Genomic DNA, 27,855 nt, shown 5'->3' on the forward strand with positions numbered 1-27,855 from the left:
CTTTATTCGCTACCTCCATTAGTTGGGTGATAGACATACCTGCAAACCCTTCTAACTTCTGTAGCTTGCGCTTAATATCTCCGTAAGCTTGGCTGACAAAGGCGGAGTTCACCATTCGGGAATTATCTGCGTCTTCCGGATTAAAGGGGGTATACAAGCGGTATGCCTCCAATAATCGGTCATAAAAGACACTGGGCGCTTCATCACTTTTCTGAATCACCTCAACTGTCTTCGACATATTAAGGGCTTTCTTTCCTCCGGCTTTCATGCCAGCAATTATAGCGTCTCTATAGGCTCTGAGTTGAACCATATCAGCACCATTTACATTCCAGTCGGGATCGGTGTTAGGATAATGTGTTGCGGCCCATGCTGCTGGATTGGCTTGATTCAAAGCACGGGCTCTATCCTCTAGCGCTTTAATGGCCGCTTGATTAATCCTTGTCCTTTCCTCATTATTGAACAAAGTCATTAATAACTGCTGGCAATCAGCCCATGTCGGGTTATGTGTCTGAACTATCGAGGTGAACAGATCGGTCATAGCTTGTGGTTTCTCAGTATACGAGGAATTGTGGGTCTTCCAATTCAAGAGATCGGTAGTCGTAAACGGGACATATACGAAGACTGGGTCAGCATGTGCCATTTGACCTGCGGCATCGATATAGGCTGACCCGGGATTCAGACGAAGAGGCATCTGATAATGTTTTAATTGTTGGGTACCGGTCAGTTGTCGGGTTAGTATGGGGCTACGTAGAGAGGCGTCAGTTAGAGGTTCCGGTCGGGGGGTAATAAAACATGAGGATGTGGGAGCTTGGTTTTGGGAAAAATTAGTAAATAAAACACTTCGAGCCGAGCTAGAAGAAGCTTGACCGGAAGTCTGAAGTGGCGCCAAATCAGGATATTCAGATCTAATGGGGGTTGGTTCTGGTTCCGGAAGGGGAGATTTAGTACGAGAGGGGGTGGATTCTGTACTGGAGGAGGAAGCGGAAGTGGATGAGGGCAATGGGGGAAGGGGTGCAGGACTTCCTGCATTCGCGTCACTTCCTCTTAAAGGAAAGTAAGGGGGCGGCAAAGGGATCTCGGACTCAGGGGGCGTGTCCAAAATGGGCCTAACACCAGTCCTAGTGGACAAACAAGTCCTAGCCACCATGAGGCGACATTGCTCCTCGTGGCATGTCTGAATCCATTTTGGCGAGTCATTTACGGCCTGTCTCCAACAATCAATATAAGGAAACTGCCTGTAAAGTTCAGGCCTACCCGATACAGCCACGTGTAAGCGCTGTACCAGAGTTGGATCCAAACTGCCACGTGGCGGCCATGCCGCAACCAAAGTAGGCCACTCCCTAGTACACAAAGTGACCAAACGTACAGGAGACATTTTAACCCCAAAATCACATGTTTTGAATCCCTTTTTAAAATTCTTCACCATACAACCTAAGGGATCCGGAATCGTTGACTCCGACGCGCCCATACTTATCAATGGAACGTCGTTGACAACGAATACTATGCACGCGTACTATTCAACAGTCACACCCGTTTCCTCTGGCAACAGCACCACGTGGTACGGTTACCAAGTGAAACGTACACAATAACACAATAAACACTCAGGGAATTCCCGTACACACACAGCTGTTACACCAGTCACTAGATAATCAATATTATGCCCTTTGGCGAAACTATACAGTCACCCACGCTATAATTCTCTATATATGAATTACCCGTCTATAACACACCCCAGTAACATCGTCTTTTACAAATAGCGGTTACAGTACGGTTAGCATAGGTCAAAGCACAATTTAAGGTCACAATACAATTATTAGTGGTTATGGTGTTAAACATGCAATAGACGACAATGATTAGTACTAATATACAGTGTCAGTAAATATACAGGGTTATGGTACCGTGCACTATGATACAGCAACACACTATTAACACTCTCGCTAGACGGCTGAGCTCGCGCTAACAAGATATACACTTTAGTAAACAATCTTTAACACATTTACAATCCCAACTAAACTATTGGCCAGTACCTTGAATGGACTACCTAAAACTATCTACATCCGTTTTGGTTAGCCACACTGCCCAAGCACCACATATAGCGAGCTAGAGGACCGAATTTACACAGACGCCTCTTAGTCGATTACTATCAAAAATCTAGTGGGTTCCAAATTTACACGCCTTCCCACTTAGCCAAGATAGGTTGAGAGCTAGCGAACCGAATTTACACAGACGCCGCTTAGTCTCCCGGTCCCTCCGACCTAGCGAACAAAATATATACCCTAGAACGCTAGTCTAGACAAGACACCGGTGTCCGGCTAGGGCTATTTACACCAGAACCCCGCCTGACTAACAAAATCAAACGGTCTGACTAAAGAGTGTTCGATCTAGCGGTGCGCCCTCGCTCCTTCCCTCCGACAGAGGGGGCAGATTCCATACACAAATAACCCCTTATGGGCCTACCACACAATCGGTATACCCCTAGTGGGTCTGCCGTCTAAAACAGCAGTTGTCTTACCTCCTCGTTCCTGAACCTGAGTTCACACTCATCGACGGGGACACCCCAGCACTTCTTACGTAGAGGCCGATGATCTCCTGGACAACAGACCAGTGGCGCCGAGACGAAGGGAGGTCCACGCAGAAGTTCAGGGGTGCAGCCGTAGAGAACGTGGGCAAAGATAGACCGTCTCACGCCTCTGCCTCTCAGCTACCGTTGAACGATGAGCTTCCCGGCCAATGCACCAAATGATACCGGAGAAACTGACGGAAGCAAAGCACAGAGAGATGGACACAGGTTTCTTCAGGAAGGAAGAGATTCTTTATTGGATCACCGATCGGGACTCAGAGGGACTAATGTCACCAAAATACAGCAAGTTCTGAGCCCCGGACAATAGTGCAGGCTCCTTATATAGGCACATAACTCCTCCCATATTAAGCTCCACCCGCACATTCTCTTGACCAATCAATACAAATAAGAATTAACTTCCTGCTTGACCGCATGGCCTGTCCAGCACAATGGAGGAGGGGAATACTATATCCTGTATTCTTGCACATGCTCCGTACACTACTGATCGTATCTTGCCTCGTGCAACCAACTGATCGATACGTCAGCATATGCACGTACACATGCCACGTGGTAATCTCGGCCTACTAAATGTATTTTTACCGAGATTCCACCACAATTACAACGCTGAATGTGAAAACATTAATATATATGAAGCTGTAGGGGTTAGACCCTTTTAGAAGTTCAGTTTGGGAACAAATAGGATCCAGTGACAGACAGTCCAACTCCTTGTATAAACTTCACTTCAGCATTTTATGGTCATTTATTATACTATGAGCTTATGTTGTGTCTAAAACAGTGATAGACTAGGGGTAGAGCACCAGCTTATATGGAACTACAACTCCCATGATGCTCTGTCAGCATGAGGCTGGCAAAGCATTATGGGAGATTATGCTGTACTAGAGCTAGGAATCTACTGGCTGGCTATCCTGGGTCTAAAACATTATTAGAGCGCCATCATGATGGTTTCCGTGTCATAATAACAATAATAAACACGCCCCTAATTTGCGTTCCACGCCTCGCTTTGGAGTGTATACACTACTTCACAACAAACAATCTGATTGGTTAAAAGATATGTGACGGTTCTGTTATTGGCTCCGTTGATGGACAAGTCACGCCCCTACGCGAACCTCAACCAACCAATCTCCATACACCCTCTGATGCCGTCCGGCCAATCAGGGACTCTGTATGGATGTGACGTCCCACACCAACGGTTTGTGGGCCTCCTTCCACCATCTTGTCATTAATCCCCCTCCCCCATCGAACTACAAGGCAAGAAGGGGGGGAAAGACAATCCGCCGTCATCCTTCTCCCGGCAGCCTTTCCCTGACCCGAAAACCCGCTCATCGGAACCCCCTCACCCGGCGCGTCGAGCCCAGGTGGGTATGGGGTCCGGGGTACCGGTGCGGTGACCGCTAGTATGTGTCAAAGCGGCCGCCCCCGGTCTAGTGATACAAGACGTAGTGTCGCCATTTTGTTTTCCGTTCAGTTATCCACATCTCACCCCAGTTTAGCTTCATGCGTCTCCATCACCCCCTCCACGATTTAAAGCCCCCCCGTCCCCCACTGCCTGTCCCCTTCCCCCATTAATGGGACATTTTGTAGCTACATTGGGGCATGTGATGCTTTTCCAGGAGTGTAAGCTCCCCATCCTCCATCACTCCTCCAGTGGTACCCTAGCCCCAGGGTGTATAAATATCCTGGCAATACCCTCCCTGGGATGGAGAGGAAGTGACACCCCTCCCCCTAATTAAAGCACAACCACAAATAAAGCCCATTATCACACTTTCCCCCAAACCTATTGATTATTGATCAGTTATTGGTTATCAGCATGCAATACAAAAATACCCAGTTTTACTACCTTATCAATTAGCAGGTGGGACAGTTTATCATATACATAACCGTTTCATAATCATTGTAAACACAAGCCTCTATTTGTAAGGTTTATTGGTAATCTAGGTGATGGTCTGCATGGGGATCAATACTGTTTTGTGTTGATGATTTAATGGGTGGCTTATTAAGTGGCATCATCTTATTAATATGTTGTGTGTGTGTATATGTTTATATCCAGGGGTTTAGCTCTGCATGTACCATTTGATTATTGGTATTACGTGGATATGTGATCAATACACATATGGGTACCAGTCTGGTTATAAAAGATATTGGCAGTTTCAGATATTGCTGATATTGAATGTATCCACATCATACAGCCACTTTAATGAGGTGATCTTGTTTAATCTGCATATTGCAGGGTAGCATTGATTTTAATGCAGCTATGCAATATATGTCCTTTAAGCATCTCTACAAAATGGCCTTTAACGCACAGTAAAATCTCTTGGTAAATAATACATATTATTATTTTAATTGTATTATTTATATAGCGCCATCAGACTCCGCAGCGCTGTACAATGGGGGTATATAACCATTCACCCCATATGTGTAACATCCATACTCCACCTCCAGGATGTGTGCCCCATGCCATTGTAAATATTTGTGGAATTTATTAGATAATTTTTATGTTTGGATACTTCACACCAAACTAATGTGATCTGCTAATGTTACTTTGTAAAAGTTGCTGTTTATCTGGTAATGATACAAAGTTAATTTAAACCTGGTGTGTTTTTTTTTTTAAGGATGCTATTATTGTTTTTTTGTATCTTTATCGTACAGTAACAACATTTTCTTTTTGTCATTGTTATTGTTGATTTAAAGGGAATGTATCTCTAGCTGGTGGCTAGCTTTCTGTTTTTGTGTCTGCTACAACTTCCTTTAAATTGATAACACAACATTACTACAGCCATCTTGGGTTCCTAACAGTAGGCAGCTTGAGTTCAACAACAAGTCTGCTTTTGTTTGAGCGTTCGTACTCGGTTTATCTGAGGCAGCTAATTTTGACACTGCAGATGTTTGTACATTTAATTTCCCATGATGCAAAGTCAGCCCAGAAGGTGGAATACAAAGGGTTCTAATATATCCTATCTCTCACGCTACAATAGCGATTGATAATCCCTGATCAATAAGCCTTTGCAATCTCTAACTGCTGGTGTGTAGACGTTTGGATATTTCATTAACAGCTGTTCATATGTGTCTTCCCAAAACAAATTCATAACAGGTTGATTTTTTTTTTTAATAGAAGCAAATATTTATCAAGCCCTGCTTTATATACATTGTCACGTGATCTCTGCAACGTCAGTTTCTGTAAAATATATAGATTAAAGGTATACTTACCTGAAGATCCTGCACTTTCATTTCAATTTGTTTCTAATGGCCAACACATAGGAGCGCTTTACAGGAAACGTGTAATAGATACACTGGGTATATCCGTTTATCAATGCATTTAGTTAGTGTGACTTACTGAGAAATTGGGGTCCATGTGTCTGCTACCCTTTCTATTTACTTTTAGCGTCTACCACTTTCACTGGGAGCCTTTTCCGTGTTTCTCATATCAGTTAGCTTATATCACTTCATCTTGAAGGTTATTCCAGATAACAAGTTAGCCTTTACTGCTTCAATTGGAAGGCTATTCAAGGTATCTACTACATTTTCTGTATTACGGTTAGCCTGTATGGCTTCCATGCTGCTCTATTGTCAGAATGTACTTTCAGTGGAAAGCAATTCCAGGTATCTACTTCTCTATTTATATCACTGTTAGTACTTACTGCTTCCTCTGGATGGTTAGTCCAGGTATCTGCTTCTCTATTTATATCACTGCTAGTACTTCCTCTGGATGGTTAGTCCAGGTATCTACTGCTCTATTTATATCACTGCTAGTACTTCCTCTGGATGGTTAGTCCAGGTATCTACTTCTCTATTTATATCACTGCTAGTACTTCCTCTGGATGGTTAGTCCAGGTATCTACTTCTCTATTTATATCACTGCTAGTACTTACTGCTTCCTCTGGATGGTTAGTCCAGGTATCTACTTCTCTATTTATATCACTGCTAGTACTTACTGCTTCCTCTGGATGGTTAGTCCAGGTATCTACTTCTCTATTTATATCACTGCTAGTACTTACTGCTTCCTCTGGATGGTTAGTCCAGGTATCTGCTTCTCTATTTATATCACTGCTAGTACTTCCTCTGGATGGTTAGTCCAGGTATCTACTGCTCTATTTATATCACTGCTAGTACTTCCTCTGGATGGTTAGTCCAGGTATCTACTTCTCTATTTATATCACTGCTAGTACTTACTGCTTCCTCTGGATGGTTAGTCCAGGTATCTACTTCTCTATTTATATCACTGCTAGTACTTACTGCTTCCTCTGGATGGTTAGTCCAGGTATCTACCTCTCTATTTATATCACTGCTAGTACTTACTGCTTCCTCTGGATGGTTAGTCCAGGTATCTACTTCTCTATTTATATCACTGTTAGTACTTACTGCTTCCTCTGGATGGTTAGTCCAGGTATCTACTTCTCTATTTATATCACTGCTAGTACTTACTGCTTCCTCTGGATGGTTAGTCCAGGTATCTACCTCTCTATTTATATCACTGCTAGTACTTACTGCTTCCTCTGGATGGTTAGTCCAGGTATCTACTTCTCTATTTATATTACTGCTAGTACTTCCTCTGGATGGTTAGTCCAGGTATCTGCTTCTCTATTTATATCACTGCTAGTACTTCCTCTGGATGGTTAGTCCAGGTATCTGCTTCTCTATTTATATCACTGCTAGTACTTACTGCTTCCTCTGGATGGTTAGTCCAGGTATCTACTTCTCTATTTATATCACTGCTAGTACTTACTGCTTCCTCTGGATGGTTAGTCCAGGTATCTACTTCTCTATTTATATCACTGCTAGTACTTACTGCTTCCTCTGGATGGTTAGTCCAGGTATCTACTTCTCTATTTATATCACTGTTAGTACTTACTGCTTCCTCTGGATGGTTAGTCCAGGTATCTACTTCTCTATTTATATCACTGCTAGTACTTACTGCTTCCTCTGGATGGTTAGTCCAGGTATCTACTTCTCTATTTATATCACTGCTAGTACTTACTGCTTCCTCTGGATGGTTAGTCCAGGTATCTACCTCTCTATTTATATCACTGCTAGTACTTACTGCTTCCTCTGGATGGTTAGTCCAGGTATCTACTTCTCTATTTATATCACTGCTAGTACTTACTGCTTCCTCTGGATGGTTAGTCCAGGTATCTACTTCTCTATTTATATCACTGCTAGTACTTACTGCTTCCTCTGGATGGTTAGTCCAGGTATCTACTTCTCTATTTATATCACTGCTAGTACTTACTGCTTCCTCTGGATGGTTAGTCCAGGTATCTACTTCTCTATTTATATCACTGTTAGTACTTACTGCTTCCTCTGGATGGTTAGTCCAGGTATCTACTTCTCTATTTATATCACTGCTAGTACTTACTGCTTCCTCTGGATGGTTAGTCCAGGTATCTACTTCTCTATTTATATCACTGCTAGTACTTACTGCTTCCTCTGGATGGTTAGTCCAGGTATCTACTTCTCTATTTATATCACTGTTAGTACTTACTGCTTCCTCTGAATGGTTAGTCCAGGTATCTACTTCTCTATTTATATCACTGCTAGTACTTCCTCTGGATGGTTAGTCCAGGTATCTGCTTCTCTATTTATATCACTGCTAGTACTTCCTCTGGATGGTTAGTCCAGGTATCTGCTTCTCTATTTATATCACTGCTAGTACTTCCTCTGGATGGTTAGTCCAGGTATCTGCTTCTCTATTTATATCACTGCTAGTACTTCCTCTGGATGGTTAGTCCAGGTATCTGCTTCTCTATTTATATCACTGCTAGTACTTCCTCTGGATGGTTAGTCCAGGTATCTGCTTCTCTATTTATATCACTGCTAGTACTTCCTCTGGATGGTTAGTCCAGGTATCTACTTCTCTATTTATACCCTTTTTATATCATTTTAATGTCTATTGCTTTCACGTATTGGCAACCTATTCTGTAAACTCGTTTTTACGAACTGCTCCTCTAACTAATTAACCTGCTGCTGTGATTGCTCTGTGTTAAACTGATGCAGCAAGCAAGTTACGTTGAGCAGCAGCTAGTCCGATGACAGTAGATTTTGACCCCAAAAAGAGAAGGGAAAATATTATGACAGTTGTCCTTTTAATGATTTTGAAGGAGGAAATTATAGTTTTCATTCTCAAGTCTTTCCTTCACAGGGGGTTGTTCAGCTCCAGCATAATCCATAGTATTTTAGATGCAAAATAAAGCTGCAAATTAGTGTTAGCAGAGACACACTTACAATCAATAGTTACACATACACACTGTTATTCCCTTAACAGGGATTGTAAATTGGAGCTCTATTTTAGCTAATTTGGTTTAAAACTTGCAAGCATGCTTTTTATTCTTGATTTAGTGAATTAATCCCCACAATTAAAGGGACACGATAGTCACCCAGACCACTTCAGATCAATGAAGTGGTCTGGGTGCCAGGTCCCTCAGGTTTTAACCCTTCAGATGTAAACATAGTAGTTTCAGAGAAACTGCTATGTTTACATTTGGGGTTAATCCAACCTCTAGTGGTTGTCTTCCGGACAGCCGCTAGAGGCGCTTCTGCGACGCTGGATGCGAAAATCGCATCCAATGTGCAGAACGTCCATAGGAAAGCATTGAGAAATGCTTTCCTATGGAATGTTTAACCCCTTAAGGACCAAACTTCTGGAATAAAAGGGAATCATGACATGTCACACATGTCATGTGTCCTTAAGGGGTTAAATGCGCGCGTGGCACTTGCCGCGCATGCGCATTCCGCTCCACTCGTGAGCTGATGGCAGGGGAGGAGAGGTCTCCAGCCCTGAGGGAGCCCGGCGTTGGTTTTAACCCCATCAGCGCCAAGGGAGGGGGACCCTGAGTGTGGGGGGACACCCTTAGGGCACTATAGTGTCAGGGGTGGGTATAGTAAGTCCATGTGTCATAAATGATTGCTACACATGAAAATGCGCAATTATAAAAATATAAAACTCCATGGTTTGATCCTCTTATTTTGATAGTATAGTTCCCTTTAGCAGCTGGGCATTGCTAGCTTGTGATAGCTCACTGTGTAATAATAATAATAACCTGATATAACTGTTTTTTTTGGTAGATTTATAAATGTATCAGGGATGATGCAGTTTTTTTAGACCTTGTAAAATCCTGATATGCTTTTGTAGTTTTCTGAATTTTTTTGGAGAGAATACAGTTTTTAAACATTGTTTTTCTTCAGCTTGGGAGTTAAAGGAACACTATAGGGTCAGGAATACATGTTAAAAACAATATATAGGCCCCCTTTTCCCCTCCTAAATATAGTAAAATATTACTGCTGGTGCTGGCTCTGCTCCTGATCTGCCTCCTTGGCTGACATTCCATAGGAAAGCATTGAATTGGTTGAGAGAGTCAATTCTGATGACCTCTGCCAAGGATGCGAGCTCGGGGCAGAGTCAAACACCACCCTGGCCAATCAGCATCCCCTCATAGAGATGCATTAAATCAATGCATCTCTGTGAGGAAAGTTCAGTGTCTCCATGCAGAGGGTGGATACACTGAATGGCAGTGCTGCTTACTGTGCAGCACTGCACCAGGAAGGACCTCTAGTAGCCATCTGAGAAGTGGTCACTGGAGGTGTCCCTAGGCTGTAATGTAAACACCACATTTGCTCTGAAAAGACAGTGTTTACACCAAAAATCTTGAAGGGACTGACATTAAGCTGTAGTTGTTCTGGTGACTATAGTGTTCCTTTAAATTGTATTATTTTGTCAGATTTCTTTCCTCTAATATCGAATTTAAAATGTAAACATGCCTGTAATACAGTAACAATTAGATAGCATTTCAGTGGTTAATAGAGCAAACTTTACAGTGTATGTACATTCATAGTAATGGGCTTGTTGTATAGAAAGGAAACCTATTTCTAAAAACCCCTTGAAAAATGTGATAGTTGGCTGTTTCTGACTTCTCAGTTTATCGGGAATTGGTTGGGTGAGAGCAATAGGATATGCCAATCTCTTAAATAGTCTGAGTCCATAGCCCGTAGTAGCCTAAGATGTACTCAGCGACCATATTTTCCTTCTGATTGACAGCTTGTAGGGACTGTCTTTCAGATGTGGGTTTTGCTGCAATTTTATGTCACTCTCAGGGCTGAAAATGGGTGCATCGATTTGACTCTCTAGTAGTAGAAATAGTTTGGAGTTTTGTATCACTATTGTGGCAGAATTCCTCTGTCTCTTTCCACGCACATGCTATTTGCTTTCCTAACTTCTCATCTCCCATTAAAGGAACACTATAGTCACCTAAATTACTTTAGCTAAAGCAGTTTTAGTGTATAGATCATTCCCCTGCAATTTCACTGCTCAATTCACTGTCATTTAGGAGTTAAATCACTTGGTTTCTGTTTATGCAGCCCTAGCCACACCTCCCCTGGCTGTGATTGACAGAGCCTGCATGAAAAAAAAAAAAACTGGTTTCACTTTCAAACAGATGTAATTTACCTTAAATAATTGTATCTCAATCTCTAAATTGAACTTTAATCACATACAGGAGGCTCTTGCAGGGTCTAGCAAGCTATTAACATAGCAGGGGATAAGAAAATCTTAATTCAACAGAACTTGCAATAAAGAAAGCCTAAAGCCTTTGCAGGAAGTGTTTATGGAAGGCTGTGCAAGTCACATGCAGGGAGGTGTGACTAGGGTTCATAAACAAAGGGATTTAACTCCTAAATGGCAGAGGATTGAGCAGTGAGGCTGCAGGGGCATGTTCTATACACCAAAACTGCTTCATTAAGCTAAAGTTGTTCAGGTGTCTATAGTGTCCCTTTAACCCCTTAAGGACACATGACATGTGTGACATGTCATGATTCCCTTTTATTCCAGAAGTTTGGTCCTTAAGGGGTTAATAGCCAGTTCGTGATCAGCTGGGTGACCATTACACTCTTATAATAAGAGGTTGAGCTTCAGTCAAAATAAATGAAACATGAAGAGCAAAACATGGAATTGTTAATTGCTCTGTTGAGCTTTCAATATTTGTATGTAGCCAAAGATGCCTGGGTACCAAATGGCCAGGCAGACTAATCATCAGCCTGTATGAAGAAGGCATTCACAAGCTCTAAAAGCTTTGTATCATGAATTGATTCATCTCAAATCTGTTTTACTTTAATAAAGAACCAGCTATCTGTGGGCATTGTGGTCACTTTCATCCATTGGATAGTTAAGAAGTACTCGGTAAATAGAATATCCCATTGGCATGCAAAAATGTAAATTTATTAAAATGCTTTTTGGAGCTTATATTGTCTCAGCTCTGCTAGCTGTCTGCTATATTTCCTGTAAAACATGCAAATATTGTCGCTTTGTGCATTCCTATATAAACAGATAAAATCCATCTGCTTGCACTTTTCTCACATGCTGAGAAAAAAGGATTTGAAAAATGTGAAATGCCATCTTAGGATAAACGGTCTGGCGGTATTTTACCTGACTATAATTGTTAAACGGGACAGTGTCTCACTGTACTGGTTTTGGTGCCAAAAACGTGTGGGGTGTTTTGAGTTCTTTATTTTTGTCAAACTATTCCAGAGAGGTGTGACAAAAAAACGGTCTCTCGCTGGTACCCAAAGATTACTCACTTCAGCCACAGTAATAAAACTGAATTAACAATGTCAATTCTGTCCCTCCTGGGTGGCAGCGATAGGCCCCCTACTTTCCTATCCAGGTTAGATGGAACTGATATTGTTTATGTAGAAGTGTAAATTCTGCATTATCACGGCCAGTGGGGCTGGCATCTGCATAAAGGGTAGTGCCCAGTTTTTATTTTTATTTGACGGGCAAACACTCTCTTTGCACCACAACCAATACACGGAGGATAAAATGAAAAACTTAAATGTTTTAACTGTAGATAATAAGGTTGTTATTAATAAATGCTTAAGTGACGACTTGTGTTTTGATGTGTCCTTTCCTAAAGAATGTTTCTGGGAGCTTCCATTTGTTGCTTTAATGAAAATGTTCCTGGACCTGCAGCGTGGGTGCAGTAGCTCTGGTGGCCTTTCCTGTTGTGGTGTCCATGCTGCCGGCTAGCTATAGCTTATTGTTAAATCAGTTTGTAGAAGCCCGTGTACTATACAGTGGTTACTGTGAGAGCCTGGCTTACAATCACTATTCTGTATGTTTGTGTAAAAGGGGATGCAGTGAATATTCATTAGTTTTCAGCATATTAGAGGAAGGCCCGGGAAGAGGAGATCTGCATTGTTGCTTTCTGTAATCCGTGATGTGACTTGTTAGTGCATGCCTGAACATGTCGCTCAAAGATGTACCCAAAACGAGTTACTATTAACTATTCTGTGTCTGACACCTGACCCCCTCTCTCCCTCCCACCAGCCGTGCCAGTTAGTTCTGCTTGTACTCTTCTGGAGTGGAGAGGATCTCAGTTTCGTGTTCATGTGCTTGTAATATACACCTGTGGGAGGTTGGGATCAGGATCTCTCTCTGCGATTTACAAAGCTTCTACCCATCACCCAATCCTCATTCATCCATTATCCTAGCAGCAGTGGCATCTCTAGGATTCATTTTTAGGGGGGGCACAGGGTGGGCCAGGGACAAAAGTAGGGGGGCACATTCAACCCCACCCCTGCCGCATGTTAAGCCCTGCCCCCAACAAAATGTTTTTGTTTTTTTTTGTTTTGTTTTTTATAATCCCTGGTGGAGGATTCATTATTTTCCACCAGGGATTATTATAAACCAAACACATTTCTTTTTATACAGAGCCATAGTTGCCAACATTTGAAAAAAAATTCCAAGGACATTTTGCAGCACAGCTAGCAATTACTGTCTGTGTATAATATCCCTGGACAGTCGGTGCTCTCTGTATAATACAGGGTTGTGTGTATAATAAATTGGGACAGTCAGTGCTCCCTGTATAGTGCTGCTCTCTGTATAATACAGGGTTGTGTGTATAATAAATTGGGACAGTCAGTGCTCCCTGTATAGTGTTGCTCTCTGTATAATACATGGCTGTGTGTATAATATCCTGGGACAGTCGGTGCTCCCTGTATAGTGCTGCTCTCTGTATAATACATGGCTGTGTGTATAATATCCCAGGACAGTCAGTGCTCCCTGTATAGTGCTGCTCTCTGTATAATACAGGTCTGTTTGTGTATAATATCCCAAGACAGAGAGCAGCACTATACAGGAACACTGACTATCCCGGGATATTATACACACACAGATCTGTATTATACAGAGAACAGCACTATACTATTATACAGATAGCTGAGCATATACCCCATGTCTCAATCTCTAGACTACTAGTACCTGTCAACAGCAGCTCCCAGACGTGTGTAACAGGGCTAAAGTGTGCGGCAGCTCACGCAGATGATTCAGCTGTAAAGCGCACTCGCTGGCAGAGCCAAACTGAGAATCCAAAGCAGCCCTGGAAAAAAATGTATGCCATTTCTACAAGTCAATATGTATATAATGTACAGTAAGCACACAAGCTCACTGACATGCGCAAATAGGCTTACTGACAGACAAGCTCACTTGTATAAACACAAGGCTCACTACAAAGAAGTTCAGGGACACACACAAGCTCACTAAAGACAAGCTCACTGACACACACATGCTCATTAAATAGAAGCTCACTGACACACACAAGCAGTACCATCTTAACAGCGTTAAGGGCCCCTGGGCAAAGCAGTGCACTTGGGCCCTTCCTACACAACAACTCACAGGAATAACAATTGTAATTATTGATAGACTGCTGAGTACATACACACAGTACACTGAATACATACACACACAGACTACTGAATGCACACAGGTGTTGCTGAATGCACACAGGCTGATTTATACACGTACACACAGACTGCTGAGTCCATATACACACACAGAGACTGCTGAGTCCATAAACACACGCATACTGCTGAGTCCATAAACACACGCATACTGCTGAGTCCATAAACACACGCATACTGCTGAGTCCATAAACACACGCAGACTGCTGAGTCCATACACACACGCAGACTGCTGAGTCCATACACACACGCAGACTGCTGAGTCCATACACACACGCAGACTGCTGAGTCCATACACACACACGCAGACTGCTGAGTCCATACACACACACGCAGACTGCTGAGTCCATACACACACACGCAGACTGCTGAGTCCATACACACACACGCAGACTGCTGAGTCCATACACACACACGCAGACTGCTGAGTCCATACACACACACGCAGACTGCTGAGTCCATACACACACACGCAGACTGCTGAGTCCATACACACACACGCAGACTGCTGAGTCCATACACACACACGCAGACTGCTGAGTCCATACACACACACGCAGACTGCTGAGTCCATACACACACACGCAGACTGCTGAGTCCATACACACACACGCAGACTGCTGAGTCCATACACACACACGCAGACTGCTGAGTCCATACACACACACGCAGACTGCTGAGTCCATACACACACACGCAGACTGCTGAGTCCATACACACACACGCAGACTGCTGAGTCCATACACACACACGCAGACTGCTGAGTCCATACACACACACACGCAGACTGCTGAGTCCATACACACACACACGCAGACTGCTGAGTCCATACACACACACACGCAGACTGCTGAGTCCATACACACACACACACGCAGACTGCTGAGTCCATACACACGCACACACACGCAGACTGCTGAGTCCATACACACGCACACACACGCAGACTGCTGAGTCCATACACACGCACACACACGCAGACTGCTGAGTCCATACACACGCACACACACGCAGACTGCTGAGTCCATACACACGCACACACACGCAGACTGCTGAGTCCATACACACGCACACACACGCAGACTGCTGAGTCCATACACACGCACACACACGCAGACTGCTGAGTCCATACACACGCACACACACGCAGACTGCTGAGTCCATACACACGCACACACACGCAGACTGCTGAGTCCATACACACGCACACACACGCAGACTGCTGAGTCCATACACACGCACACACACGCAGACTGCTGAGTCCATACACACGCACACACACGCAGACTGCTGAGTCCATACACACGCACACACACGCAGACTGCTGAGTCCATACACACGCACACACACGCAGACTGCTGAGTCCATACACACGCACACACACGCAGACTGCTGAGTCCATACACACGCACACACACGCAGACTGCTGAGTCCATACACACGCACACACACGCAGACTGCTGAGTCCATACACACGCACACACACGCAGACTGCTGAGTCCATACACACGCACACACACGCAGACTGCTGAGTCCATACACACGCACACACACGCAGACTGCTGAGTCCATACACACGCACACACACGCAGACTGCTGAGTCCATACACACGCACACACACGCAGACTGCTGAGTCCATACACACGCACACACACGCAGACTGCTGAGTCCATACACACGCACACACACGCAGACTGCTGAGTCCATACACACGCACACACACGCAGACTGCTGAGTCCATACACACGCACACACACGCAGACTGCTGAGTCCATACACACGCACACACACGCAGACTGCTGAGTCCATACACACGCACACACACGCAGACTGCTGAGTCCATACACACGCACACACACGCAGACTGCTGAGTCCATACACACGCACACACACGCAGACTGCTGAGTCCATACACACGCACACACACGCAGACTGCTGAGTCCATACACACGCACACACACGCAGACTGCTGAGTCCATACACACGCACACACACGCAGACTGCTGAGTCCATACACACGCACACACACGCAGACTGCTGAGTCCATACACACGCACACACACGCAGACTGCTGAGTCCATACACACGCACACACACGCAGACTGCTGAGTCCATACACACGCACACACACGCAGACTGCTGAGTCCATACACACGCACACACACGCAGACTGCTGAGTCCATACACACGCACACACACGCAGACTGCTGAGTCCATACACACGCACACACACGCAGACTGCTGAGTCCATACACACGCACACGCAGACTGCTGAGTCCATACACACGCACACGCAGACTGCTGAGTCCATACACACGCACACGCAGACTGCTGAGTCCATACACACGCACACGCAGACTGCTGAGTCCATACACACGCACACGCAGACTGCTGAGTCCATACACACGCACACGCAGACTGCTGAGTCCATACACACGCACACGCAGACTGCTGAGTCCATGCACACGCACACGCAGACTGCTGAGTCCATGCACACGCACACGCAGACTGCTGAGTCCATGCACACGCACACGCAGACTGCTGAGTCCATGCACACGCACACGCAGACTGCTGAGTCCATGCACACGCACACGCAGACTGCTGAGTCCATGCACACGCACACGCAGACTGCTGAGTCCATGCACACGCACACGCAGACTGCTGAGTCCATGCACACGCACACGCAGACTGCTGAGTCCATGCACACGCACACGCAGACTGCTGAGTCCATGCACACGCACACGCAGACTGCTGAGTCCATGCACACGCACACGCAGACTGCTGAGTCCATGCACACGCACACGCAGACTGCTGAGTCCATGCACACGCACACGCAGACTGCTGAGTCCATGCACACGCACACGCAGACTGCTGAGTCCATGCACACGCACACGCAGACTGCTGAGTCCATGCACACGCACACGCAGACTGCTGAGTCCATGCACACGCACACGCAGACTGCTGAGTCCATGCACACGCACACGCAGACTGCTGAGTCCATGCACACGCACACGCAGACTGCTGAGTCCATGCACACGCAGACTGCTGAGTCCATGCACACGCAGACTGCTGAGTCCATGCACACGCAGACTGCTGAGTCCATGCACACGCAGACTGCTGAGTCCATGCACACGCAGACTGCTGAGTCCATGCACACGCAGACTGCTGAGTCCATGCACACGCAGACTGCTGAGTCCATGCACACGCAGACTGCTGAGTCCATGCACACGCAGACTGCTGAGTCCATGCACACGCAGACTGCTGAGTCCATGCACACGCAGACTGCTGAGTCCATGCACACGCAGACTGCTGAGTCCATGCACACGCAGACTGCTGAGTCCATGCACACGCAGACTGCTGAGTCCATGCACACGCAGACTGCTGAGTCCATGCACACGCAGACTGCTGAGTCCATGCACACGCAGACTGCTGAGTCCATGCACACGCAGACTGCTGAGTCCATGCACACGCAGACTGCTGAGTCCATGCACACGCAGACTGCTGAGTCCATGCACACGCAGACTGCTGAGTCCATGCACACGCAGACTGCTGAGTCCATGCACACGCAGACTGCTGAGTCCATGCACACGCAGACTGCTGAGTCCATGCACACGCAGACTGCTGAGTCCATGCACACGCACACGCAGACTGCTGAGTCCATGCACACGCACACGCAGACTGCTGAGTCCATGCACACGCACACGCAGACTGCTGAGTCCATGCACACACACACACGCAGACTGCGGAGTCCATACACACACACACACGCAGACTGCGGAGTCCATACACACGCAGACTGCTGAGTCCATACACACACATACACACGCAGACTGCTGAGTCCATACACACACATACACACGCAGACTGCTGAGTCCATACACACACACACACACACGCAGACTGCTGAGTCCATACACACACACACACACACGCAGACTGCTGAGTCCATACACACACACACACGCAGACTGCTGAGTCCATACACACGCAGACTGCTGAGTCCATACACACACATACACACGCAGACTGCTGAGTCCATACACACACACACACACGCAGACTGCTGAGTCCATACACACACACACACACGCAGACTGCTGAGTCCATACACACACACACACACGCAGACTGCTGAGTCCATACACACACACACACACGCAGACTGCTGAGTCCATACATACACACACACACACGCACACGCAGACTGCTGAGTCCATACATACACACACACACACGCACACGCAGACTGCTGAGTCCATACACACACACACACACACGCAGACTGCTGAGTCATACACACGCAGACTGCTGAGTCCATACACACACACACACGCAGACTGCTGAGTCCATACACACACACACACGCAGACTGCTGAGTCCATACACACACACACACGCAGACTGCTGAGTCCATACACACACACACACACGCAGACTGCTGAGTCCATACACACACACACACGCAGACTGCTGAGTCCATACACACACACACACGCAGACTGCTGAGTCCATACACACACACACGCACACGCAGACTGCTGAGTCCATACACACACACACACGCACACGCAGACTGCTGAGTCCATACATACACACACACACACGCACACGCAGACTGCTGAGTCCATACACACACACACACGCGCAGACTGCTGAGTCCATACACACACACACACACGCGCAGACTGCTGAGTCCATACACACACACACACACACACGCAGACTGCTGAGTCCATACACACACACACACGCAGACTGCTGAGTCCATACACACACACACATGCAGACTGCTGAGTCCATACACACACGCAGACTGCTGAGTCCATACACACACACACACACACACGCAGACTGCTGAGTCCATACACACACACACACACACACACGCAGACTGCTGAGTCCATACACACACACACACACACGCAGACTGCTGAGTCCATACACACACACACACGCAGACTGCTGAGTCCATACACACACACACACGCAGACTGCTGAGTCCATACACACACACACACACACACGCGCAGACTGATGAGTCCATACACACACACGCGCGCAGACTGATGAGTCCATACACAAGCACAGACTGCTGAATCCATACACACACACACACAGACTGCTGAGTTCATACACACACACAGACTGCTGAGCAAGGCTGCCATCATACATTTTAAGGCCCCTGACAGAGCTCAAGATCTGGGCCCCCGGGGCCAGCCCCGAGTCCGCCCACAAGGATGAAGTGTGTGTGTGTGTGTATAGTGGATGTAGAATGTGTGTCATGGATGCAGTGTGTATAGTGGATGCAGATTGTACTTTTTGTGTATTTAATGTATTTAATGTTTGTATGCATGCATTAGATGCAGAGTGTGTGTGTAGTGAATGTAGGTGTGTGTATAGTGAATGCAGAGTGTGTGTTTTTGTAGTGGATGTAGTGTGTATAGTTAATGTAGTGTGTGTGTAGTGAGTGCAAAGTGTGTTTAGTGAATGTTGGTGTGTGTGTGTAGTGCCGTGCGTGTTTAATAAATGTAGTGTGTAGTGAGTGCAAAGTGTGTTTAGTGAATGTAGCATGTGTGTAGTGCAAAGTGTGTTTAGTGAATGTAGTGTGTGTGTTTAGTGAATGTAGTGAGTGCAGAGAGTGTATAGTGAATGTAGTGTGTGTGTGTAGTGCAAAATGTGTATAGTGAATGTAGTGTGTGTGTGTAGTGCAAAATGTGTATAGTGAATGTAGTGTGTGTGTGTGTGTGTGTGTAGAGCAAAATGTGTATAGTGAATGTAGTGTGTGTGTGTGTGTGTAGAGCAAAATGTGTATAGTGAATGTAGTGTGTGTGTGTGTGTGTAGAGCAAAATGTGTATAGTGAATGTAGTGTGTGTGTGTGTGTAGTGCAGAGTGTGCTTGTAAGGATTCAGTGTGTGTAAAATAGGGGGGAGGGGAGTATTATTTATTTTCTTTATTTGTGTCTATTTCAATTTTATTCCCCCCTCCCTGGTTCTTACCGTGCCAGGGAGGGGGGAGATCGCATTTCCTGTTGATCCAGTGGCATGGTGGAGGGAGCCAGCCGCGGTACATTGAAGAGGGGGCCCAGCAACACACATTGTCTTCCTTTCCAGCTCCTCTCTGACTAACTCTCACGAGACAGGCGTGCGTGCTGTGCGGAGCGTTGCCATAGTGACCCGTGGCAACGCCCTGGCGGCCGCAGGGTGCAGGAAAGTTAGACAGAGAGCAGCTGGGAAGGAGGACAGAGTGTGCTGCTGGGCCCCCCTCTTCATTGTACAGGTAGCAGGGGGCCCTCTGTGCACATATATAGCGAAAATCACATAATGAATGTGGGGCTCGGGGCCCCCCAGGACCGCCGGGCCCATGACAACCGTTATGGTTGTCATGCCCTGATGGCGGCCCTGCTACTGAGTCCATACACACACACACAGACTGCTGAGTCCATACACACAGACACACACACACAGACTGCTGAGTCCATACACACAGACACACACACACAGACTGCTGAGTCCATACACACAGACACACACACACAGACTGCTGAGTCCATACACACAGACACACACACACAGACTGCTGAGTCCATACACACAGACACACACACACAGACTGCTGAGTCCATACACACAGACACACACACACAGACTGCTGAGTCCATACACACAGACACACACACACAGACTGCTGAGTCCATACACACAGACACACACACACAGACTGCTGAGTCCATACACACATACACACAGACACACACACACAGACTGCTGAGTCCATACACACACACACACACACACACACAGACTGCTGAGTCCATACACACACACACACACACACACACTGCTGAGTCCATACACACACACACACTGCTGAGTCCATACACACACACACACACACACACACACACACAGACACAGACTGCTGAGTCCATACACACACACACACAGACTGCTGAGTCCATACACACACACACACAGACTGCTGAGTCCATACACACACACACACACACTGCTGAGTCCATACACACACACACACACACTGCTGAGTCCATACACACACACACACACACACACACTGCTGAGTCCATACACACACACACACACACACAGACTGCTGAGTCCATACACACACAGACACACACACACACACACACAGACTGCTGTCAATGAGACAGCCACTAGAGGCTTTGAGGGCTGGATTAACCCATTTATAAACATAGCAGTTTCTCTGAAACTGCTATGTTTATAAAAAAAAATGGGTTAACCCTAGCTGGACCTGGCACCCAGACCACTTCATTAAGCTGAAGTGGTCTGGGTGCCTAGAGTGGTCCTTCAACGTTTCGACCCTTCGGGGTCTTTATCAAGATCTTGATAAAGACCCTGAAGGGTCGAAGCGTTGATGTAGATTTATGCAGATAATTTAATACACTATTGGAAAAACCAAGCGAGTGCTCCTGTCTTAACTGGTGTATTGATTGGCCTGGAGGCACCCGGGTAATATTTTTTTGATTTCCTATTTAGGGTTAATTGCCAGAATTCGGACTATATATATATATATATATATATATATATCCTTAATACTTTGTAATACAAGCTGTGGCGAAACCAACCTCGCCACTGGGCCCTGGAGAAGCCTGTTTGCTAGCCTCCTACCTACTGACTATGGGTTATTTGGGGCACATTGTACTGTATATTGCTGCTACTGGCCCTTTTAACAGCATCTATGGACATATTGGGACTTTTGGGACTACTGTCCCTTTAAGACTGTGATACATATTCTAGTGTACTGCCTGTAATATTATATGTGTATTAAGTTTAACCTGGGATATGTATGCAGCATTCATCTGATTGTTCGGTAGAATCACTCCATTTATTATATTGAGTGAAACTACCGAACAACCAGACCACCCAGGAATAAGTGTGCCTCCAATTACAGTTTGCAACAATGTTGCAAACGGGTAATTGGCAATCCATGTAATGTATTATGTGTCCTCTGGGTGGCCGCCATTCGGGAAACAAACACGTGGCGGCGGCCATCTTAAACTACCGAACAGCGGTGTTTTGCCGTCGAGTGTCTGGAACTAAAATCGGACACTTGACTAGGCAAACACCGCTGAGACCTCCATACTTCCAGAAATTCGTATGGAAACTACCGAATGACCCGCCGTTTGGTAGAAAGAACCCCACAAACAAGGGAATTCATTCAAACCCTCTCCAGGCTCTATAACATAGGCAATTCGTCTGTTTTCATTCCCTTGTTTGTGACCGACCGCAGGGCCAAAATGCATGGAACTGTTTTCGGATACTTTACCCATGCGGTCGGTCAAATCTTTGGAACCCCATATCTCCCGAACCATTCATCCGAATTACTTGAATTTTGGATATGTTGTCCCCCTGAATAAGGGCTATCCAGCGATGCTGGATTTAAAGGTGTACCCCCGGGTTTTGGGGTACATCCAGAACTTGGCTGAAAAAGTGTACCGGATAATTGAGTTTAATGTTATCTGAGGGGAGGGGATGTGTGGGCTGAACCATGTATGTGATTGGTTATTTTATGCCTCCCCCTGGGTGTGGCCTGTATGTGGATTAGTGTAATAAAAGCCAGGCTGGATGAGCCAGTCCAGAGTTCCTGTTTTAACCTCAAAGTGATGTGTCGTCTCATTATTGGGGGAAGGATTTATTGTATGCTGTTCCAGTTGACTGCTAGGGGTACAAGCCTATTCGTATGGTTCCTATTCAATGGTCTACAGCATTCATACGCTTGGGAGAATTTAAAGGTTTTTTTGGATTCGGTGATTATGGTGTCTGCCAGAGTGCTTGGAGTCCTCAGGAAGCACTAGGAGCATCCATTAACGGAGGTACCAAGTCGGGGTGCCAGGTGATCCGTTACATTGGTGCCAAGCGGTGGGATGGCGTCCTAGTGCGAGGTAAAGCAGCTCGGAGACACAGTACGTTTGGATTTACAAATTGAGGGCAACGCTAGCAGTCGTGCAGCGCCCCTGGGAGCAGACTAGTATGGAAGGTTCTGGCTCTGGAGATGATTGGCTGGCCGAGGTGAGGCAGCGAGTGGCCGAGTATGGGGATGATATACCCATGGAGACACGCCGGGTGATCTGGAACCAGGTCATGGCCGAGCGAAACACAAGGCTGGACCGAGAATTCCGGTTGGCGAAAGAGAGGAAGTATGCTCAGCAGCAGGAGCGTTACAGCAGCCGAGTAGAGGCTGCATCCGAGGAGGTTAGCCGTCTTTCCCTGAGGCGGCGGGAGGAACCCGAAGTGGGGGTCCTCATAGACTGGTCCTGTGAGGAACCACAACAGGCAGGTAGAGATGGGACCAAGGTCTCTCCACCGGGCCCACCGGGATGCGTGGCAGCCGGCCCAGATCCCCAGCAGCAGCCAAAGTTGCCAGGTGGGGAAGCAGGTGGCCCTTACTCACAAATGTTGAGGGGCCTCACGGATTGGTCCTGGGAAGACCCACAGATGGCAGGTGGAGATGGGACTGCGGTCTCTCTACCGGCCCTACAGGGATGCTGGGCAGTCGGCCCAGATCCCCAGCGGCAGTGTGCGTTACAGGGAGCTGAAGGTGCCGTTCTTGCTCCCCAGCGGCAGTCTACGGTGCAGGGAGAGGAGCCTGTTATCCCCTCTCCCCAGTGGCTGGAGGTGTGTAAGGGAGAGGAGTTTGTTATTCCCTCTCCCCAGCGGCAGCGCAGCTTACCAAGGGGAGACAGTAAGCCCCTCACCAGCGCAGATGGGACCGGGGTCTCTGCGCCCTGCCTACAGGGAGTACAGAGGGTCAGCCCTGCTCCCCAGCTGCTGAAAGTGTGTAAGGGAGAGGAGTTTGTTACCCCCTCTCCCCAGCGGCAGCTTAGCCCACCAAGGGGAGACAGTAAGCCCCACACCAGTGCAGATGGGACCGTGGTCTCTGCGCCCGAGTTACAGGGGGCAGAGGTAGTGGGTCCAACCCCCCAGCAGCAGCGTGATTTATTGGGAATTGGGAGCCCAGTCTCCACTCCCCAGCGGCAGTGTGAATTGCAGGGAATTGGGAGCCCAGTCCCCATTCCCCAGCGGCAGGCTGAGTTACAGGGGGCAGAGGTAGTTGGTCCTACCCCCCAGCAGCAGAGTGATATGCCGGGAAGGCAGTGTGAAGTGCAGGGAGAGGAGAGCAGCGTCCTCCCTCCCCAGCGGAAGGCTGAGTTACAGGGGGCAGAGGTAGTTGGTCCTACCCCCCAGCAGCAGCGTGATTTTTGGGGAATAGAGAGCCCAGTCTCTATTCCCCAGCAGCAGGACACTGAATTGGGAGGAGAGACAGTCGGTCTCCCTCCACAAAGACTGAAAGTAGGCATGGGAGAGGAGATTGTTACCATCTCTCCCCAGCGGCGGATCATCAATGGGCAGAGTGTTCTAATGGGAGAGGAGCTGGTTACCACCTCTCCCCAGCGGCAGCTTAATGTACCAGGGGGAGACTGTAAGCCCCACACCTGTGCAGATGGGACCGTGGTCTCTGCACTTCCAGCACAGGGGGTAGGGACGGTCGGTCCTGCCCCCCCACAACAGGGCTGTTTAGCCAAAGGGGAGACAGTCTGTCTCCAGCAGCAGAGCTGTGTAACTAAAGGGGAGACAGTCGGTCTCCAGCAGCAGAGCTGTGTAACTCAAGGGGAGACAGTCGGTCTCCAGCAGCAGAGCTGCGCAGCTAAAGGGGAGGCAGTCGGTCTCCAGCAAGGCTCCAACCAGACTACTCCCGTAGTAGTGCTGGCACCAGTCTGCCCACTCTGCCCACTCAGCAACCCACCAAAACAGCCTACCAGTCCCCCACACAGCCGGGGTGAGGCACCTGGACCTGGACAAGTTTTTCCATTACTCAGGTGTAGTAACCATTCATTGTGGGTGGACTGTACTGCTGTTTCTGTTTTGTGGGTGGGCTGCTGGACTAACAAGGGCACTGACCGGCAAGAGGTCAGGTACCCTGTTAGTCTGTTTGGAAAAGGGGAGAAATGTGGCGAAACCAACCTCGCCACTGGGCCCTGGAGAAGCCTGTTTGCTAGCCTCCTACCTACTGACTATGGCCCCTGGGTTATTTGGGGCACATTGTACTGTATATTGCTGCTACTGGCCCTTTTAACAGCATCTATGGACATATTGGGACTTTTGGGACTACTGTCCCTTTAAGACTGTGATACATATTCTAGTGTACTGCCTGTAATATTATATGTGTATTAAGTTTAACCTGGGATATGTATGCAGCATTCATCTGATTGTTCGGTAGAATCACTCCATTTATTATATTGAGTGAAACTACCGAACAACCAGACCACCCAGGAATAAGTGTGCCTCCAATTACAGTTTGCAACAATGTTGCAAACGGGTAATTGGCAATCCATGTAATGTATTATGTGTCCTCTGGGTGGCCGCCATTCGGGAAACAAACACGTGGCGGCGGCCATCTTAAACTACCGAACAGCGGTGTTTTGCCGTCGAGTGTCTGGAACTAAAATCGGACACTTGACTAGGCAAACACCGCTGAGACCTCCATACTTCCAGAAATTCGTATGGAAACTACCGAATGACCCGCCGTTCGGTAGAAAGAACCCCACAAACAAGGGAATTCATTCAAACCCTCTCCAGGCTCTATAACATAGGCAATTCGTCTGTTTTCATTCCCTTGTTTGTGACCGACCGCAGGGCCAAAATGCATGGAACTGTTTTCGGATACTTTACCCATGCGGTCGGTCAAATCTTTGGAACCCCATATCTCCCGAACCATTCATCCGAATTACTTGAATTTTGGATATGTTGTCCCCCTGAATAAGGGCTATCCAGCGATGCTGGATTTAAAGGTGTACCCCCGGGTTTTGGGGTACATCCAGAACTTGGCTGAAAAAGTGTACCGGATAATTGAGTTTAATGTTATCTGAGGGGAGGGGATGTGTGGGCTGAACCATGTATGTGATTGGTTATTTTATGCCTCCCCCTGGGTGTGGCCTGTATGTGGATTAGTGTAATAAAAGCCAGGCTGGATGAGCCAGTCCAGAGTTCCTGTTTTAACCTCAAAGTGATGTGTCGTCTCATTATTGGGGGAAGGATTTATTGTATGCTGTTCCAGTTGACTGCTAGGGGTACAAGCCTATTCGTATGGTTCCTATTCAATGGTCTACAGCATTCATACGCTTGGGAGAATTTAAAGGTTTTTTTGGATTCGGTGATTATGGTGTCTGCCAGAGTGCTTGGAGTCCTCAGGAAGCACTAGGAGCATCCATTAACGGAGGTACCAAGTCGGGGTGCCAGGTGATCCGTTACACAAGCATAGTGCAAACACTGGTGGAATGAACTTGCAGGATTTTGAAGCTCATAGATGCAATGCAGGAATTGCTCTGTTTATGCACTATATAAATACATAGATAATTGCGCGCACACACATGACCTTTACTCATGGGAGTGTGTAGTCCATTGTGTCTACATGTGAGCAATGGTAGAATATTTAAGAGAATTTCCAGACCATGCTTCTCTTATGCTTGAAAATCTTGGCATTTTTCTTTTTTGTTTATGAAGTGTGATGGGATGAGTCTGGATACGGTCCTGGTTACTTCCAAATTAACAGTCCTACAAAAGCATTGCAACTTTATCAGATACAGATTTTTTTTGTATCAGAAAGAATGTGAAACTAAATTCTTGGAAGCTTTGAAATCACATTGTCATTCGTATAGTTGGGGCGAAGGGGGAATAGAAATAGTGAAAGTGGATAGAAATAATGACTAGAAAATGAACACTACACGCAGAATGTCAAAACAGGCTCCAGGGAGACCATTCGGTAAAATGGGGGTGTGGGGCGGCATCCGTAGGAGATCTGGTGCCAGGAGACAGAGCTTCCCAATGGATTGGAGCCATCAAGAAAACATAGGGTTGAAACTTGCCATGGAAAAATTGGCCAAAAGTTTAATAATTTTTACCACCAGTTCGTGCAAGATTGGCCTGTGTCAGTGAACTAAAACCACCTCCTTTGCCTTTGTAATCAGTTGCTGATTTGGCCAGCAGTCTGTTTCTAGATCAGGACTACCCTTCTGCTGGCTGAGATCCATTGTTGTTGTAGTCCAGGAGCTGGAGCACAATCTGTTGACTTATCCTTGTTATAGGCAATAAACATGACAAATGGATGTCTACTCCCATGTAAGTCACTGCAAGTCATGCTTTTTGTATTCCTATAACCTCATGCTCTTCCTGTCACGCTGACAAGTTCCCTGGGAAATAATGATTGTTTAGATGCAACGGTCCATTGACCTTTGAAAGAGCTTCATGGCTGATGTTTCCATGGTAGGCCTGTGTTATGTTGTATAGGAGCAAATGTAAAATGTGACTTAAAGCTGTGTATGGTCAGAAAACATTGAATTATTACAGCCGAGCAGTAACATATGGGGCCATAAAGGGAGCAGATGGATTTGGAGCTGCTAAAGGGAACATTGAGGGTTAGTGCAGAGGGGTGGGGGGGGGGGGGGGGGGGGGAACAGAGGTCAGAGAGAACCACCGGCAGCATAGCGGGATGGGATGGGGTGAGGTAAGAGAT

At 46.7% G+C, this 27,855-nt stretch overlaps 1 protein-coding gene across 1 annotated transcript in view; it reads left to right on the forward strand.

Moving 5' to 3' along the window:
• Nucleotides 1-3,780: 3,780 nt before the first annotated feature.
• The window catches only part of PRRC2A (proline rich coiled-coil 2A), a 54,573-nt gene continuing 30,498 nt past the window's right edge, over nucleotides 3,781-27,855 (forward strand). The window contains exon 1 of the mRNA XM_063431440.1: nucleotides 3,781-3,936. The gene's annotated coding sequence lies outside the window, so the exon portion shown is untranslated. The remainder of the gene's footprint in view (nucleotides 3,937-27,855) is intronic.

This window comes from Pelobates fuscus, chromosome 9 (genome assembly GCF_036172605.1).
Source record: "Pelobates fuscus isolate aPelFus1 chromosome 9, aPelFus1.pri, whole genome shotgun sequence".
NCBI classification, from domain to species: Eukaryota; Metazoa; Chordata; class Amphibia; order Anura; family Pelobatidae; genus Pelobates; species Pelobates fuscus.